General features: G+C 41.7%; 1 pseudogene; it reads right to left on the reverse strand.

The window, feature by feature from the left end:
- Positions 1–1,793: 1,793 nt before the first annotated feature.
- Gm6819 lies at positions 1,794–19,018 on the reverse strand (annotated as a pseudogene).
- Positions 19,019–19,162: the final 144 nt, after the last annotated feature.

The following is a 19,162-nucleotide window of genomic DNA, read 5'->3' on the forward strand; positions in this document are numbered from 1 at the left end:
CTACATAGTTAGTTCTAGGACATCTAGTGCTATGGAGAGATACTATATTTCAAGAAACTAAAAGGAAACCAAATTTTATAAATATAGGTATAATTAGCTTGATGAAATATCACCCTGATAAAGGCCAATGCCATATGCATCAGAGCCCTTAATGTAACAAGTGTGAAACTGTCAGAGCACAGAGTAGCACATAGACTTCAAGGTACAGGGATAGGCAAGGATGTAGAAGAACCCCAGCCATGCAAGAAATCCTGACAGTTCACAAACTGTTCCTCAGGGTAAGTAAAGGGATCCTTCCCAGCTAAGAAAGGAGTTAATATGGCCTCAAGAACAGAGGCAAATATTTTCTATAGATATCTTAGAAGATTAGTATTTATATTATTTACAATTAGAAAAATATCAGCATCATAAGAAGAAAGGCAACTCACTTTGTTGAAAGCAAATAATTTCCCCAGACTCAGGAAGAATCAGAATTGTACAGTGAAACTTCAGGAAATGTCATCCAAAGTCCCTCTGAGGGAATGCACAGGAAGCTATGAGCTGTTGGTGGTGATGTGAAGTATTCCAGCCTGTTTGGATGTCAATTTGGAGGGTTCTCCAAAAGCCAAAACCTGGCCTACCAAATGGTTAAAGTATACCATTCTAAAGAACTCAACATATTGGAGAGGTCCTTGTGCATCAGTGCTGACTGCAGCCATATCTGCAATAAATTAGGGAATCAAGCTTGGTGTCCTGGAGAGATCCTTGTGCATCATTGCTGACTGCAGCCATTTCTGCAATAAATTGCAAAAGAAAAAAAAAACCAAGCTTGGTGTTCAAAAGCCTCATCATTGGTGAGGAAAACATGTTGGGCATAGATAAAGATGTATTTTCAGCCATAAAGAAAATGAAATTATGTTATTTACACAAATCTGCATTCTGCCTGGGCCAGGTGAGATGTCTCAGCATACACAACCGCATATTGTTCTTGGAGAAACCCCAGTCTGAGTTACTAGCTGTCTCATGGTGCCTTTCAACCTTCTTCAATTCCAGAACCAGAGTTCTGACACGCTTATCTTGCCTTTGTTGGAACTACACACACATGTTGCCAAAGAATATATACAGAGGAGACACACACTTTAAAATAAAGTATTTTCAGAAATGGATACAACTTGAGACAAATACATTTATCTAATTCAGTACATTTCAGAAACATATTCGTCCTGATAATATTTTTCTCGTGTATGAGTGCTAGGTTATATATAAATGAAAGCCTGTATTTCATCTCACAAAATACCAGGAAGCGTTCTGTTACAGAATAATGAGTAAGAGCTGGGGTGAGAGGAACTGGTAACAGCTCGAGTGTCTTCAGGTTACAGTATAAATTTTAGAGAACAAACCATGTCCAGTGATTAGTACAATGAAAATAAGCTCAAGGAGAATAAATTTATTACCACTATAGCTAGTGATGAATTGCTTTAATATTAAATTTTATCAGAATTTTATATCATATGATATAATATGTAACATATATCACTTGAGCAACCTAGATTTTTAAAAATTAAAGTCATGAGAATAAAAACAAATCCAGTATATACCATGAATTAAAGGATTGACTTAAATTTCTCCAGTCAATTTTACTGTTCAAATATTTACAAGTATGATAGAAAATTTGTCTGTCAATTTCTATAAACAAACATTTACATAACACAGATGTACCCATGTCACAACTACACATTCATATAATACTCATGTATACGTATGTATCAGTGTCTACATTTATCCTTGTCCACACTGAAAGATCTGGGCAGCTCTTACATTGCATAGCCATAGTGTCGGGAAATTTCCATATTTTATCCCTCTGGAGAAAAAGCTGCAGTTTCCCAGGAGAGGTGTACTTGGCAGCATTCTCTCGCTCCTGTTGAGCCCTCCTCTTCATGGCCTCCCTCTCTGGCCTCTGCTCTTTTGTGATGGGCTGTGAGACAACTGGTCCCACAATGTCAACTTTTCTCCATGGAATGGGTTGGCGGCTGAAGTCTTGCAACAGATATTGAATTTGAGGTTCAAGTGGTGCTGGCACGTTGTTCTTGTCAGCAGAAAGAAGCTCCCTCTGGAGGGAAGTCTGAGATGGTTCTCTATAGGATGTAGGCCTCAAGGTGCCTGACTGAGGCACAGTGCTAAAGTGGATAATGTTGGTTACATTAGATCGTGTGGCACTGGAAGAAATTGGCAGAGCTGACTTGGCAGAAGCCATCAAAGATTTGCTGATAGAAGGTGGTTGGGATGGCTTGAGTGTGGTAAGCTGAGCTGAGTGAAAATGACACCTCTCAGAGTAAGCTGTAGTGGGCCTGTGTGAAGCCAGATTGAGGGGCTTTCTAGAAACAGGTCTGGTTTGAGGCTGTTCTTGGGTTGGGAAAGGCAGAGCTACTAACCTGACCGTCCCAGCTGGGGGCAGCTCATACTGAGACTGAGATGGACAGTCCTTGAGAGCACTGCTCTCTGCTCTCTGAACCTTGCCTGGAGTTTTGTCAGGGCCCTGGCACTCATGTGGCATATCCTGTAGTACTGTTGTGGCTGGGCCTGGCTTGGGATATTTGTTGTTGCTAGAAGTTCCCAGAGCCTGGGAAGAAGTGGTGGCAGGTTTCTTCTCACTCTTCTTCCCCAGAGGGTGGAAGACCTGCACAGACTCCAGCATGTGCATGCCAAGGTGGGTTCTAGGCTTTTTAAAGCTGTTGTGGCTAAGCTCAGGTAGATCACTCTTTATCTTGTTCTTGGGGATGGTGGGCTTCTCTTGAGCTTTGACTCTGTTCCTTGACTTCTTGAACTCCTCTGTTTTCTTGGAATTATTTTCTCTGGTCCATTTGGTCTTGTCTTGCCCTTGTCCCCTAGCTCTGCTTGGGCATTATGGGTGACAATTTGGGAGTTTTGCCCTCCAAGTCCTTAGCCATGTTGTCAATAGCCCTGTCAATGACCCAAACACTGGCCATAGCCCCTTCTCCCTCCATCAGATCCCAGATTTGGATTTTGGCATGAGGAGCTCCATCAATCAACTCAGAGGTGGTATGGTCTTTCTTTCTCAGCTATTCAGAGAACCCACTGATGACTCTGGAGTTTTCCTGGGCCTGATCCCTCCAGATGACTGTGGAGTCTTTGGATTCAGTTACTGTTGAATCTTGGTATTGATCTAGGCCTGTGAGGAAGTTGAAGAGTTGGGGAAGGTGAATATCTGCCACCAATGTAGTGATATCTGCAAAGTCAATAGTGGACACCATCAAACTGTCCAGTGTTCCTTTCTCTTCCAGACCCAGGTGGATGCCTCCCAAGCTGGCATTGTCAGAAGCAGATGTCTGTCTTATTCTCCCAGTGTCAGTGCAGTGCAGAGTCTGCTGCAAGTCAGGGTGTGATAAAGGGAGGAATGGCGGGTCTTGGTTTTCTTTAGTACCCTCATAGGCATCCCGAGGCATCAAATGCTCAATTTCCATCTCATGCATGTTTTTAATCTCTGTTCGTTCAGAGCTTGGAGCTGCAGGCAAGGCGAGGAATTTTGCATGGCTAGGGATAGGTGTTGTTAATGGCCCGTCCCCATCAACAGATGGTGTCTTCCTCTGGGAAACTGGGTTGCAAGTGATGTAGAATTCTGGACTCTGCAGCAGACAAATTATTTGGCCCCTAGATGACAATCCCAGGGATGAATCCAGTTCCACCACTGCAAAAGAGTCAAGGAAAAAAGTCAGTACATGTAAACATGATTTTCTCCTTTTGTAGCATTACAGGAAAATTGGTACCAGCCTAGTGGGGTATTCCTGTGACAATCTGACCATATTAGTGGAAGGACTTAGGAACTTAGGCTAAAAGATCCATTTGGTGGTAAGAGCTCTGTGGGATGTCGTGTAGGAGCTTGGAAGACACTGTTGAGAACAATGCAGAAGATGGAGGCCTGACTTGTGAAATTTCAGTTTTGATTTCCTGGGACTGGATAATCACCTGTGATTTACAAGATACCAGAACCACTAAAGTGAATCTTTGTGTTACTGGGAGTATTGATGCTGGTTAGCTGGAGCCAAGAAATTATCGGTGATTAAACGGAGACCAACGGATCACGGGCACAAGCCCCTTACGGTCCCTGACAGCACCGGGGTAGCTTGGGCGCCGAGTCTGAAGACACCCGCAAGGTATACACAGGACCCTCCACGGGATATTAAGACCTCTGTGAGTGGATCACAACTTCTGCCAATAGGCAGGTTCGAACACCAGATATCTGGGCACCTTCCCTGCAAGAGAAGAGCTTATCTGCAGAGAGTACTCTGAACACTGAAACTCAGGAGAGAGCTAGTCTCCCAGGTCTGCTGATAGAGGCTAACATAGACACCTGAGGAAAAAGATCTAACCAAAGACAACTACAACAACGAAACCCAGAGATTACCAGATGGCAAAAGGCAAACATAAGAATCTTACTAACAAAAACCAAGACCACTCACCATCATCAGAACGCAGCACTCCCACCCCACCCAGTCCTGGGCACTCCAACACACCAGAAAAGCTAGACCCGGATTTAAAAGCATATCTCATGATGATGGTAGAGGACATCAAGAAAGACTTTAATAACTCACTTAAAGAAACACGGGAAAACACTGCAAAACAGGTAGAAGACCTTAAAGAGGAAGCACAAAAATCCCTTAAAAATTGCAGGAAAACACAAGGAAACAGGTGATGGAATTGAATAATACCATCCAAGACCTGAAAAGGGAAGTAGACACAATAAATAAAACCCAAAGTGAGGCAACGCTGGAGATAGAAACCCTAGGAAAGAAATCTAGAACCATAGATGCGAGCATCAGCAACAGAATACAAGAGATGGAAGAGAGAATGTCAGGTACAGAAGATTCCATAGAGAACATCAGCACAATCAAAGAAAATGGAAAATTAAAAAAGATCCTAACTCAAAACATCCAAAAAATCCAGGACACAATGAGAAGACCAAACCTTAGGATAATAGGAGTAGATGAGAATGAAAATTTTCGATTCTCCTTGTATCTCTGCTGTCTCGTGGTCGGGAAGTCCTGGGGAGAGACCAGTGCCTAGTATTTGCGGAAATAGAAAAACTTCCTTAAGCTGCAGTTGTTGTACTGGCCTCGTAGGACCTTCAACAGCTGGTCCTGTCACCTTCCAGGTGTTCGCCCGTCCCTGGAGGGCTTTCCCTCATCATTGGCTCAAGGCATCTTGGTTCCAAGACTCCGCTGAAAATAGTCTGCACAGGTGAGAGTGTGCACTACAGAAGCTAACAGCTTCTGGGACAGGCGGGAGCCACAGAGGTTCTAAGGCAGCGCCCTTATCGGGCTCTAGACATCTGGCCATTTTCCTGAACAGAGGACAGGTGTCTGCCCGACCCAGGTGGGCTGTCCCTCAGCATCTTCGGGAGTCATCTTGGTTCCGGGACTCCACCGAAAGTAATCTGCACATGTGAGAGTGTGCACTACAGAAACTAATAGTTTCTGGGACAGGCCAAAGCAACACAGCCTCTGGGAAAGGTCCTGTTTTGGGCCTTCATCTTCTACCAGGAGGGAGGTCTGAACGCCAGATATCTGTGCACCTTCCCTGTAAGAGGAGAGCTTGCCTGCAGAGAGTGCTCTGACCACTGAAACTCAGAGGAGAGAGCTTGTCTCGCAAATCTGCTGATAGAGGGTAACAGAATTACCAGAGGAACAATCTCTAAACAGAGACAACTATAACAACTAACTCCAGAGATCAACAGAGGGCGAAAGGTAAATGTAGAAACTATCTAACAGAAACCAAGACCACTCACCATCATCAGAACCCAGCACTCCCACTTATCCAGTCCAGGGCACCCCAACACACCCAAAAAGCTAGACCCGGATTTAAAACATATCTCATGATGATGGTAGAGGACATCAAGAAGGACTTTAAAAACTCACTTAAAGAAATACAGGAGAACACCTCTAAACAGGTAGAAGACATTAAAGAGGAAGCAAAAAATCCCTTAAAGAATTGCAGGAAAACACAACCAAACAGGTGAGGGAATTGAATAAATCCATCCAAGACCTAAAAAGGGAAGAAGACACAATAAATAAAACCCAAAGTGAGGCAACGCTGGAGATAGAAACCCTAGAAAGAAATCTGGAACCATAGAAGCAAGCATCAGCAACAGAATAGAAGAGATGGAAGAGAGAATCTCAGGTGCAGAAGATTCCATAGAGAACATTGGCACAACAATCAAAAAAAAAAATGGAAAATACAAAAAGATCCTAACTCAAAACATCAGGAAATCCAGGACACAATGAGAAGACCAAACCTTATGATAATAGGAGTTTATGAGAATGAAGATTTTCAATTCAAAAGACTGGCAAATATCTTCAACAAAATTATGGAAGAAAACTTCCTAAACCTAAAGAAAGTGATGCCCATGAACATACAAGAAGCCTACAGAAGTCCAAATAGACTGGACCAGAAAAGAAATTCCTCCCAACACATAATAATCAGAACAACAAACGCACTAAATAAAGATAGAATATTAAAAGCAGTAAGGGAAAAAGGTCAATTAACATATAAAGGCAAGCCTATCAGAATTACACCAGATTTTTCACCAGAGACTATGAAAGCCAGAAGAGCCTGGACAGATTTTATACAGAAACTAAGAGAACACAAATGTCAGCCCAGGCCACTATACCCAGCCAAACTCTCAATTACCATAGATGGAGAAAACAAAGTATTCCACGACAAAACCAAATTCACAGATTATCTTTCCACCAATCTAGCCCTTCAAAGGATAATAACAGAAAAAACCAATACAAGGGCAGAAACCACGTCCTAGAAAAAGCAATAAGGTAATCCCTCAAAAAAAACCTAAGAGAAGACAGCCACAAGAACAGAATGCCAACTTTAGCAAAAAAAATAACAGGAAGCAATAATTATTTTTCCTTAATATCTCTTAATATTAATTGACTCAAGTCCCCAATAAAAAGACATAGACTAAGAGACTGGCTACACAAACGGGACCCAACAGTTTGCTGCTTACAGGAAACTCATCTCAGAGAAAAAGATAGACACTACCTTAGAATGAAAGGCTGGAAAACAATTTTCCAAGCAAATGGTCTGAAGAAACAAGCTGGAGTAGCCATTCTAATATCTAATAAAATCGACTTCCAACCCCAAGTCATCAAAAAAGACAAGGAGTGACACTTCATACTCATCAAAGTTAAAATCCTCTAAGCGGAACTTTCAATTCTGAATATCTATGCTCCAAATACAAGGTCAGCCACATTCATTAAAGAAACTTTAGTAAAGCTCAAAGCACACATTGCACCTCACACAATAATAGTGGGAGACTTCCATACACCACTTTCACCAACAGACAGATCATGGAAACAGAAACTAAACAGGGACACAGTGAAACTAACAGAAGTTATGAACCAAATGGATCCAACAGATATCTACAGAACATTTTATCCTAAAACAAAAGGATATACCTTCTTCTTAGCACCTCATGGTACCGTCTCCAAAATTGACCACATAATTGGTCACAAAAAAAGCCTCAACATATACAAAAATATTAAAATTGTTCCGTGCATCCTATCAGATCACCATGGACTAAAGCTCATCTTCAATAACAATATAAATAATAGAAAGCCAACATTCATGTGGAAAGGGAACAACACTCTTCTCAACGATGCCTTGGTCAAGGAACGAATGAAGAAAGAAATTAAGGACTTTTTGGGGTGTAATGAAAATGAAGCCACAACATACCCAAACTTATGGGACAGAATGAAAGCATTTCTAAGAGGAAAACTCATAGCTCTGAGTGCCTCCAAAAAGAAACTAGAGAGAACACACATTAGCAGCTTGACAACACACCTAAAAGCTCTAGAACAAAAGGAAGCAAATTCAGCCAAGTGGAGTAGATGGCAGGAAATAATCAAACTCAGGTCCGAAATCAACCAAGTGGAAACAAGAAGAACTACTCAAAGAATCAACCAAACGAGGAGCTGGTTCAACAAGATAGATAAACCCTTAGCCAGACTCACTTAGGGCACTGGGAAGACATCCTAATTAACAGAATCAGAAATGAAAGGGAGACATAACAACAGATCATGAAGAAATCTAAAACACCATGAGATCCTTCTACAAAAGGCTATACTCAACAAAACTGGAGAACCTGCATGAAATGGACATGTTTCTAGACAGATACCAGGTACCAAAGTTGAATCAAGATCAGTTTAATGATCTAAACAGTCCTATATACCCTAAAGATATAGAAGCAGTCATTAATAGTCTCCCAACCAAAAAAAGCCCTGGACCAGATGGGTTTAGTGCAGAGTTCTATCAGACCTTCAAAGAAGATCTAATCACAGTTCTTCACAAACTATTCCACAAAATAGAAACAGAAGATACTCTACCCAACTTGTTCTATGATGCCACAATTACTCTGATAACTGAACCACAAAAAGACCCAACAAAGATAGAGAACTTCAGACCAATTTCCCTTATGAATATCAATGCAAAAATCCTCAATAAACTTCTCACTAATGGAATCCAAGAACACATTCAAATAATCATCCATTCTGACCAAGTAGGTTTCATCCCAGGGATGCAGGGGTGGTTCAATATACGGAAATCCATCAACGTAATCCAGTATATAAACAAACTCAAAGACAAAAACCACATGATCATCTCGATAGATGCAGAAAAAGCATTTGACAAAATCCAACACCCATTCATGATAAAAGTCTTGGAAAGATCAGGAATACAAGGTCCATACATAACCATGATAAAAGCAATCTACAGCAAACCAGTAGCCAACATCAAAGTAAATGGTGAGAAGCTGGAAGGAATCCCTCTAAAATCAGGAACTAGACAAGGCTGTCCACTCTCTCTGTACCTATTCAACATTATGCTTGAAGTCTTAGCCAGAACAATTAGACAATAAAAGAAGATCAAGGGGATACAAATTGGAAAGGAAGAAGTCAAAATATCCCTTTTTGCAGATGATATGATAGTATATATAAATGACCCTAAAAATTCCACCAGAGAACTCCTAAGCCTGATAAACAGCTTCAATGAAGTAGCTGGATATGAAATTAACTCAAACAAGTCAATGGCCTTTCTGTACACAAAGGATAAACAGGCTGAGAAAGAAATTAGGGAAAAAACACCCTTCTCAATAGTCACAAATAATATAAAATACCTTGGCGTGACTCTAACTAAGGAAGTGAAAGATCTGTATGATAAAAACTTCAAGTCTCTGAAGAAAGAAATTAAAGAAGATCTCAGAAAATGGAAAGATCTTCCATGCTCATGGATTGGCAGGATCAACATTGTAAAAATGGTTATCTTGACAAAAGCAATCTACAGATTCAATGCAATCCCCGTCAAATTCCAACTCAATTCTTCAATGAATTAGAAAGGGCAATCAGCAGATTCATCTGGAATAACAAAAAACCTAGGATATCAAAAACTCTTCTCAAGGATAAAAGAACCTGTGGTGTTATCACCATGCCTGACCTAAAGCTGTACTACAGACCAATTGTGATAAAAACTGCATGGTACTGGTATAGAAACAGACAAGTAGACCAATGGAATAGAATTGAAGACCCAGAAATGAACCCACACACCTATGGTCACTTGATCTTCGACAAGGGAGCTAAAACCATCCAGTGGAAAACAGACAGCATTTTCAACAAATGGTGCTGGCACAACTGGTTGTTATCATGTCGAAGAATGCGAATTGATCCATTCGTATCTCCTTGTACTAAGGTCAAATCTACGTGGATTAAGGAACTCCACATAAAACCATAGACACTGAAACTTATAGAGGAGAAAGCAGGGAAAACCCTCGAAGATATGGGTACAGGGGAAAAATTCCTGAATAGAACAGCAATGGCTTGTGCTGTAAGATTGAGAATCGATAAATGGGACTTCATAAAGTTCCAAAGCTTCTGCAAGGCAAAAGACACCGTCAATAAGACAAAAAGACCACCAACAGATTGGGAAAGGATCTTTACCTAAAAGATAAATCAGATACGGGACTAATATCCAATATATATAAAGAACTCAAGAAGGTCGACTCCAGAAAATCAAATAACCCCATTAAAAATGGGGCTCAAAACTGAACAAAGAATTCTCACTTGAGGAATACCAACTGGCAGAGAAGTACCTGAAAAAATGTTCAACATCCTTAATCATCAGGGAAATGCAAATCAAAACAACCCTGAGATTCCACCTCACACCAGTCAGAATGGCTAAGATCAAAAATTCAGGAGACAGCAGATGCTGGTGAGGATGTGGAGAAAGAGGAATACTCCTCCATTGTTGGTGGGATTCCAAGCTTGTACAACCACTCTGGAAATCAGTCTGGTGGTTCCTCAGAAAATTGGACATAGTACTACTGGAGGATCCCGCAATACCTCTCCTTGGCATATTTCCAGATGTCCAAACCGGTCAGAAGGACACATGCTCCCCTATGTTCATAGCAGCCTTATTTATAATAGCCAGAAGCTAGAAAGAACCCAGATGCCCCTCAACAGAGGAATGAATACAGAAATTGTGGTACATTTACACAATGGAGTACCACTCAACTATTAAAAAGAATGAATTTTTGAAATTCCTAGGCAAATGGATGGACCTGGAGAACATTATCCTGAGTGAGGTAACCCAATCAAAAAAGAACTCAAATGATATGTACTCACTGATAAGTGGATATTAGCCCAGAAAGTAGAATTCCCAAGATATAAGACACAATTTATGAAACACATGAAACTCTAGAAGAATGAAGACCAAAGTGAGGACACTTTGCCTCTTCTTAGAATTGGGACAAAGCACCCATGGAAGGAGTTACAGAGAGAGAGTTTGGAGCAGAGACAAAATGGTGGACCATCTAGAGACTGCCATATTCAGGGATCCATCCCATAATCAGCCTCCAAATGCTGACACCATTGCATACACCAGCAAGATTTTGCTGAAAGGACCCTGATATAACTGTCTCTTGTGAGACGATGCCGGAGCCTAGCAAAGACAGAAGTGGATGCTCACAGTCATCTATTAGATGGATTACAGGGCCCCCAATGGAGGAACTAGTGAAAGTACCCAAGGAGCTAAAGGAATCTGCAATCCTATTTGTGGAACAACAATATGAACTAACCAGTTCCCCGAGCTCTTGTCTCTAGCTGCATATCTATCAAAAAAAGGCCTCGTCGGCCATCAGTGGAATGAGAGGCCCATTGGTCATGCAAACTTTTTATGCCTCAGTACAGGGGAATGCCAGGGCCAAAAAGTGGGAGTGGGTGGGTAAGGAAGTGGGGGGAGGTTATGGGGGACTTTTGGAAAATCATTGGAAATGTAAATAAGGAAAATACCTAATCAAAATATTAAAAAAAAAGGAAGGAAGAATGTCCAGTGAGACAGGTCTGATTGGGATCCATCCTATTGGCTATTACCAAAACCGGACACTGTTACTGATGCCATGTTGTACTTTCACACAGGAGCCTACTATGGCTGCCCTCTTAGAGCTTCTACCAGCATTTGACTGAGACAGATGCATACAACCAACAAGTAAACTGAAATCAGAGACCACTATGAAAGAGTTAATGGAAGGATTTAAGGAGCTGAAGGGAATGGTAACCTCATAGGAAGACCAACAGTATCAACTAACACATATAACCCTCAGAGCTCCCAGAAGATAAGCCACCAACCAAAGAGCATACATGGCTGTTCCATGGCTCCAGACACATATGTAGCAGAGGACTGCCTTGTCTGGCCTCAGTGGGAGAGGATGCATCCAGTCCTGCAGAAACTTGATGTCCCAGGGGAGAGGGAAGTAGGTGTGGGTTAGGTGGGAGTTGGTGGGTGAGTAGGTGAGTGGAGAAGTACCCCCTCATAGGCAACATTTGGAATGTAAGTAAGTAAAAAATATATATATAGTTTCGAGATAAAAAATGGGGGAAGGACATGATTCCTCTATTCTAGAAACCTAAAAGAAAAATATCCTGTTGCTATGGGCAACAGATTCACATGTTTTTAAAGGCTAGGACAGATGCTAAATGATTAGAGTCCTTAGTCCCACCAATGTCTGCCTTTTAGAGGCCAAGACCATATACAAGGCAATTGGAAGGGAGAGGCTGCTCCTTTGTGGCAGAAGGCAGAGCCCCTGAGACTAAGTAGACATGGATGTCCAGTGAGTCCTGGACTCCCCAGTCCACATTCTGATCAGGAAGACTATGCAATAGTGGATGGCAAGACCTTTGGGAAATATTGGCATACCTCTGTTGCTCTGCTTTAATGTCAAAGAGCAGCATGTCTCTCCTCTGGCAGAGAAGCCTTTGGAATTTTTCTTCTGCATTGGCTTCTGACAATTATAAAATTCCAAGATCACAGCCTTGTGCTGCATATGGCTTTACAGTCTTGTTGGCTCCAGTCCAGTATGCTGCTTCAGGAATGCTCAAACAAAGGGCCTAGCCTACTAGATTCCCAGTTCCTGCTAAGAGATGTGGTAGTGTGGTTCACAGTTCTGCTTTTAGATCAGGGCCCTCATATTCCATTCCAGAGAGCTACTATTTTTGATGATTCATCTGCCTACCTACTGAGGCTCTTAAGTCTCTTCTGCCAAGTGTTTGCTATACCCAACTGACAAGATGTAAAAGAAACACTCAAATGCTAATTGTGACAGTGTCCGACACTGCAGCCAGGTCAAACACTGACATCCTGTCCTGCTTCTTGAGGATCCTCTACTGAGGATTCAAAATCATTTGTAATGCAAGATTTTTCTAAGCCTTGTAGGAAGGAATCTTGAGATATGGATGATATGGGTTATTTAATCAGTCAAAACCAGCTTAAAGGGGAAGGGAGCTGGAGATCTTAGGGAAATGAGCCACTCCAGCAATAGAGGAAAGGGGTTTCCAGGAAAGTCAAGTCCTTTGAGGAGGAATTCTGGCAGTGAGCTTCAAAGTCCTCTTTTCTTGGTTTTCAGCCCTGTGGACTCTGTGTGACTGCTCTTGGAGAGGTCTGCCCAACCCCATTTGTAGGCAAAAAGTGTGAAGTTTATCTTGGGAGCTACTCACTTTCAGCAACAGACACAGCAATGTCAAGTTACCTGGATTTCCAGGGAAGACTGGACAAAAACACTTCACAGTTGCATCCTGTCCTGAAAACACTCTAGTTTCCCTTCCTCTTGAGTTGGAGCAGGTACCTCACTGGGCAACAGGTACCTCAATTGTCCTTCATCTGCTGCAGCCCTCTTTCCTGAGGCCCAGTCTCTTCCCTGGGCCATTTGCTGGGTTCTTTTTGCACTATCCAGATAGTAAGGACAAGTCTGAGGCTAACTGCCAACTTTAGGATAATGTATCAATAGTGGACGGATACCTTCTCTGTGATAATATAAGGGAATCCAAATACAGAACATAATCTTTGCGGTAGTTTGAAGGCACAGATGGCTGAAAGAACCATCACTGATATCAGCACAATTTGTTTTTAAAAAATATATACGTGTTCTCTCATTTATGCGGAAGTAAAGTTAAAGATGAAAGTGGCCTTTTAAAATTTAGATTTCAAGAATATGTTGTCTTATGAGCCACAGGCAGAGGCTCTTCCCAACTGAAAAAGCATAGCTGAAACATCCAAACATAATTTGTAACATCCATTTATGAAATGGGCTGTTAGTGAGAAGGACAGAGAAGCAGCATCAAGACCTGGTTTCAGGTGGGCACAGGCTGTCATTCCCTACACACTCTGATCCTTGATTTCTTTTGTGTACTTTTTAAAAAAACTTTTTATTTATTTATTTTTTATTTTTTAGTTATTTATTTTTTATATAATTTTTTAAAATTTGGTATTTTCTTCATTTACATTTCAAATGCTATCCCGAAAGTCCTGTGGAAGATGTCTTAGGACTATGTTGAGACAGGATCTCTGATCCATTTCACAGACCAGCTTCTAGTTCCCATCGCTCTATACTCTCATCTGGGCCCATTCTGAATCTCTCAACCCATTTATCCTTTATTATTGGCTAGCTTCTGGAGTACCCTGATGGCATCCGTCTTTTTCAAGGCTCGCTCGTTTTTTTGTCCCCCTACCCCTTTCTTTGCTTTGTCAGCAACTTTCTTGTTTACATTTCCTTTGGAAAAATTCAATATGTCCAAGAAACAAGGTACGCACAGCATCAATGTATTGCGACTGGATTTCAGATATGGCGCCTTACTGACGCCATTGACATGACGCCATCAATGTGTGTCTGTCTCTGGCAGCACATGCGCCTTGAGGTTACCTCCGGAGCTGATAGAGACCTGCGCTTTGACGAGTGGCAGCTGTTCTATGTGGGCAGTTTGCAACTGTCTCTTGCTGGAGCAGAAAGGCTGCAGGTCAGAAATAATTAAATATAGTGAGGCAGGCTGGCATAGGGAGGACGCAAGGGAGATGGGGACGAGGGAGGGCAACAGTGGGCCTGCGATATCTGCAGTAACGGCTGTAGTGAGGTCTTCGGATTCTTTTTTTTCCCCTTAGCAAGAGTGTGACACTGGGTGGCCTAGAATTTACTTTGAAATTATTATTCACACTTTGTTATGGTGGTAGGGGATTTAGTTCTATTTCTTCTACTAAATACTTTTTATGATTTTCTTTAAAGTTTACTTTACAATGGTAAAAAGAAAGAGTAGGTTTAGTTGGTGTTGCTAGCCAGAAGGTAGATGTGGATTATTAGTGTAGCTAGTAAAAGTTTATTTTGTTATGCTGAGGGTCTTTACACAAGGTTTACACCCTAAATTCTTAACTACAGTCCTAAGCCCATCTCTCCAAGGCTACTTGCCTGTATCATTTATCTTAGCTGAAGGTCAGGTCCAGACTCTAGTAGAAGTCTTTGACTCAAGGGTCAGGATCCTGAGGGAGATTCTCCAGTTTCAGGGCAGATCAAGGAGGCATCTCTCCAGATATGCAAAGCAGAGCATGTCTTGGTCTCTTCTTATACACTGCCCAGTGGGTGTCATGGGATTCTAGGAATATGTCTTGTTATCTTGAGTGAGTGATGAAACTGGATACTGGTTAACAGTTTCAGCCATAGTTGTGTGCAGTGGGAGTCCTTGACTAAACTGTTTTCAAATGTCTAAAAGGCATTTGTTTACTGTGCTCACTACAGGTGGCATTGATGGTTCCAGCTCTTCTAAATTTATTAATTTTTTTCACTCTAAAGACAAAGTCTCCTTGTGTCAACCCCAACAACTGCTATGTAGTTGAGGCTGAGCTTGAAAGTGTAATATTCCTGTCTGAGCTTTACAATTTACAGTCTTTCCTACTGCACCTAACCCAGAAAGCATTCTTGAGACTCAGGACACTAGTTCTATCATGATAAATGGCAAAAAGTTATTCTAATAACTATACATCTGGGACACAAAGGCCAGCCTTTTCTCTAGCCCAGTTATTAGAGTCTCTTAATGGACCCTTTTAAAATATCTAGCTTAGCTTTGCGTGTCTGTCAGTGTGCTCTGTGATTCTCAGGTGGGTTCCTTAGAGCAATAGTGACACCACAGTTGCCTGTTTGCTAAAATCTTTGCTTTTTAACAAGGATACAGGCTCACTTTGTCATTCCCAAAAATCAGTGTATGAAGAAAGATACCTATTAGAATTTTTGTGATTCTTGTTTATGAGAGCAAAGTACTGGGAACAATATTTGACAGAGATAGACTGAACAAATGAAGTATGCACTGCTTTATTTGATAAATTTATCGTGAGGGTGATAGTGTGCACACCTATAATCCAGCACTCATGAGGCTTGTACAGGATGACAGTTTGAGGCCCTGTTAGCATCCACATCAAGACCCTGTCTGAAAAGGCAGTCAAATGAAAGGTTTCAAATTTTTGATTCCTAGGCATCTCTTAGGAGAGTTACCTAGCATAAGAGTCCCCAGAATCTACATATTTTTAAAATTTATTATATGTCTTTGTTGTTTTGCCTGCATGTATATATTTATAAGGAGTCAGAATCTCTGAAACTGGGTTACACAAGTGTGAACTGCCATGTGAGTTCTGGGAAATAGAACCTGGGTCCTGTGGAAGAGTAACCAGCATTCTCAAACTCCAAGTCTTTCCAGTCTCAGAAATGGTTTTCTTTGAGAGAGAGAGAGAGAGAGAGAGAGAGAGAGAGAGAGTGTGTGTGTGTGTGTGTGTGTGTGTGTGTGTGTGTGTGAGCGCACATGTGTGTGTCACGTATCCATAGAGGTCAAAAGAGAACTCGGTTGGATCTGAAGTTACAAGTGGTTTGGTACCACGCAGTGTAGGGGCTGGAACCTCTGGATAAACAAGTTCACTGAACCATCGTCTCAGTCCCCAGGAACTCTAATTTTCAATCACGTAATTTTATTTATTTATTATTTATTATTTATTTATTTATTTATTTATTTATTTATTTATTTATTTATTTTACATCTTGGTCTCAGGCCCCCTTTCTCCCTCCTCCCAGCCCCACCCTCACAAATCCCTCCCACCATTATAACCTCCTCTTCTCCTCAGATAAGGCAAAGCCTCCCTGGGATATCAGCCTGCTCTGGAACATCAGGTCCAAGCACTGCTAAGTAGATTCTCCTCATCGAGATCTGATCAGGCAGTCTAGCTAGAGGGAAGGGATGCAATGGCAGGCAACAGAGTCAGAGTCAGCCCTGTTCCAATTGTTAGGGAACCCACATGAAGTCCAAGCTCACATTTGCTACAAATATGTAGGGGAGGGCCTAGGCCCAGCCTATATATACTCTTTGGTTGATGGTTCAGTCTCTGTTAGTCCTGATGGATCCAGGCTGGTGTTCTTGTGGTATACTTGACATCTCCAGCTTGCTCACTCCTATCCCTGACTTCCACAAGACTCCTTGAACTCTGCCTGATGTTTGGCTGTGGTCTCTGCATCTGTTTCTGTCAGCTGCTGAATGAAGCCTCTCAGGAGACAGTTATGCCAGGTGCCTGTGTGCAAGTATGGCAGAGTAACAGATAACTTGGATTAGTTTATTGCTCCTCTAGTTATTATGGGAGTCTGTACGCCTGTGTGTATCACAGCATATGTGTGAAGGTCTAAGGACAGCTTCAGCAGTCGATGCTCTCTCTTCAGTATGTATGCCCTTGAACCTGAGCTTTTGTCATTAGGCCTGCCAGCAAGCACATTTGCCCACTGCTTTAGCTAGGGTTTCTGTACTGTGATGAAGCACCACGACCAAAAGCAACCTGGGGAGAAAAGTATCCCTCTCACATATCCTGAGTCACAGTCCTTTGAGGGAAGCCAAGGCAGGGACTCAAACTGGAAAAGAATCTGGAGGCAGTAGTGGATACAGAGCCCATTGCTTTTTTCATCCTCTTTTCTTTTTAAAGTTTTAGTTATATATTTTATGTGTGTGAGTGTTCTTCCTTAATGCACATGAGAAGAAGGAATCATATCCCATTACAGATAGTTATGAGCCACTATATGGTTGCTGGGATCTGAACCTAGGACCTGTAGAAGTCCTCTTAACCATGGAGCCATGTCACCAGCCAAACTCAGCCTGTTTGATTACAGACCCTAGTTCCATCAGCTCAGGAGTGGCACCACCTACAATGGACTGGGCCACCACATCCATCACTAATTAAGAAAATACCTTGCAAGTTTGCCTTCAGCCCAATCTCATTGAGGCATTTTCTCAGTTGCTATTCCCTGATCTCAGAAGACTTTTAGCTTGTCCCAAGTTGACACAAATGTAGCCAGAAAGCTCACTGAAACATCTTGCCAGCCCCTTAGTTTTTTTCTTGCTCCTGTGACTCAATGTCTGGCAGAAAAAAAAATGGAGCAAAGGTTTATTTTGACTCATGTTCAGAGACCTGCAGTGTATCATAGCACAGCAGGCATGGTGGAGCTGCTCACTGGATGGCAGTGTTGTATGTGAGAGTGACTGCTCATGTCATGACTGACCAGGCAAAACAGAATGGCTGGAATCATATCTGGAACCTTAAAGGCCACTCCTAATTATCCACTTTTATCAGGACAGCTGTTCTTTATCAAGTTTCCACAAGCCTTCCTAAATAGCACCACTAACTAGGGAACAAGTGCACTATACAGGAGCCTCTAGGAAACATTGTAGATTCAAACCATGTGTTCCAGTAGTGAATGAGATCCATTCATGTAACAATGGATCTCCTAGTGATGGTGGGAGTAACTTTCTGTAGCACTCTCCTTCATTTTTGCATAAGGAAAATATTTCTACTGGATTCCTTGTCACTGCTATACATAAACATAAACATAAACATATACATATACATACACACACATACACACACATACACACACATACACACACATACACACACATACACACACATACACATATATGTGTGTGTGTTTGAAATTCTCTCCAAGCATGCAATAACAACGAGAATGCATTGTTAATCATCAGAATTATAATCTGCTACATTTCATTACTTTACTATTTAATTTTTTGTATGAAATATGTCTACACACATGCATACATGTGCCTCAGGCTGCCCAATGACAGGCAACAGATCCTCACCAGCATGCCCCATTCTGCATTCTGTTTCTTTTAAATGGTTGTATGTATGTGAGAGAAATGTATGTGAGAGAGAGGCATTACTGTGCTTTCACTCAAGAAAGGCTTGTGTGTAACAGCTTGAGAATAGCAACAGGTGTGTATTGCTTATTCAAAATAGTTTGGACCAAAAGTGTTTCATACTTTGGCATTTCCTGTACTTTGAGGATACTTAGGCATTAATTTGATGTTAGGATAATCTTAATCTGAAAACTTAAAGCTGGAAATTGATCTGAAATATAAAGGTTTTGCAAGATATTTTAGGCTCTGGGTTACTTTGTATGTTGGACTGGGTATTCTGTGCTTGCTCCATAGGTTGGCTTGGAGACAGCACTGCTTGACAGAAGATACCCTGCTTTCCTAATGCCCGCAAAAGTATAAGGCCCAAGAGTATGAACTTCCTGGAGCTGCTTTGCACTTGATGCAATCCTGGCCTCAGTAGAGAAGCCTGTCAAGTGGAGCTGGAGGTCTCGGATAGAGGAGAACATGGACACTGTGGTGCCAGCATTCCTCAGGTTGGTTGGTAATTTATAGTGTTTGTATGTATGCATGTGTGTGTTCACCGTGCCGTGTGTGTGGAGGTCAGAAGACAACTTACAGTAGTTACGTCGTTCCTTCCATTATGTGAGTTT

Source organism: Mus musculus, chromosome 7 (assembly GCF_000001635.26).
Source record: "Mus musculus strain C57BL/6J chromosome 7, GRCm38.p6 C57BL/6J".
NCBI lineage: Eukaryota > Metazoa > Chordata > Mammalia > Rodentia > Muridae > Mus > Mus musculus.